The sequence below is a fragment of the Sinohyriopsis cumingii genome, unplaced genomic scaffold (genome assembly GCF_028554795.1).
Source record: "Sinohyriopsis cumingii isolate HCF-2022 unplaced genomic scaffold, ASM2855479v2 utg005417l, whole genome shotgun sequence".
Classification (NCBI taxonomy): Eukaryota; Metazoa; Mollusca; class Bivalvia; order Unionida; family Unionidae; genus Sinohyriopsis; species Sinohyriopsis cumingii.
In genome coordinates this window covers 13,706-15,000 of record NW_028316945.1, presented here as the reverse complement: position 1 = coordinate 15,000, position 1,295 = coordinate 13,706, and positions in this window count along the sequence as shown.

Here is a 1,295-nt window from a genome sequence, read left to right as displayed (position 1 = left end):
AAAGGAACTTTACGCAGCGTTTCACCTAAAAACGGTCGGTTTTTCGAAGCGTACGGACGAACGGACAGGGCTATCGACGTTCGGTTTGCTCTAGCACAGTGGCCTCGTCGAGCCCGATCTGCCGACATATGGCAAGTCGCTCTATTCCTAAGCTTTCAATTTTTCGAAACTTCACACTTGCATGGAAGGAATCGGTTTTCTTCCAATGGCGGGCGAACGGACAGTCCGATTTTCGTGGGGTTTTCACTGCCTGACGCGTCTCTTCAAGACCAATCTGGCCCTGGGTCGCACGTCTACCTAGCTCTTGCCCTTCCGGAGGAAAGGAACTTTAAGCCGCGTTTTACCTAGAAACGGTCGGTTTCTCGAAGCGTACGGACGAACGGACAGGGCTATTGACGTGCGGTTTGCTCTAACAGAGTCGTCTCTTCGAGCCCGATCTGCCGACATGTGGCACGTCGCTATATTCCAAAGATTTCAATTTTTCGAAACTTCACACTTGCATGGTGGAAAACGGTTTTCTCCCGATGGCGGACGAACGGACGCAGCCATTAAGATATATTTGGCACAGGCCGACGCGTCTATTCAAGACAGATCTTTTGGCATCTGACATTTGATAATACCTCCCGCCGTCGGCGCTAGGCCTTGTGTACCCCTGACATTCCGTTGGTGCAAAGCCCTTGGAAGCGAAGTAACTAAAACCAACGTTGGACTTAGTTATTAATTGATGTGTGTGTGTGTGTGTGTGTCTTTGTGTGTGTGTGTGTGTGTGAATATATATATATATATATATATATATATATATATATATATATATATATATATATATATATATATATGTATATATATGTATATATATGTATATATATGTATATATATGTATATATGTATATATGTATATATATATATATATATATATATATATATATATATATATATATATATATCGCTCGGCAAGGCATGCGTGGATAGTTCTGTCTAGGACGCAGCCGCCACCGCAAACCGCACGAGAATATCTTTCGCCGTTTTAGAGACACGAATTTTCTAGCAAGTGTGCCGATAAATTGCATACCGAGCGAGTTTTGTGTGTCTATCCCCCCCTCCAGTGATTTCTGCCTGTGCCTGAACGGCCATCACGAAGCCATCTTTGAAGCCATCTCGCTCGGCAAGGCATGCGTGGATAGCTCTGTCTAGGACGCAGCCGCCACCGCAAACCGCACGAGAATATCTTTCGCCGTTTTAGAGACACGAATTTTCTAGCAAGTGTGCCGATAAATTGCATACCGAGCGAGTTTTGT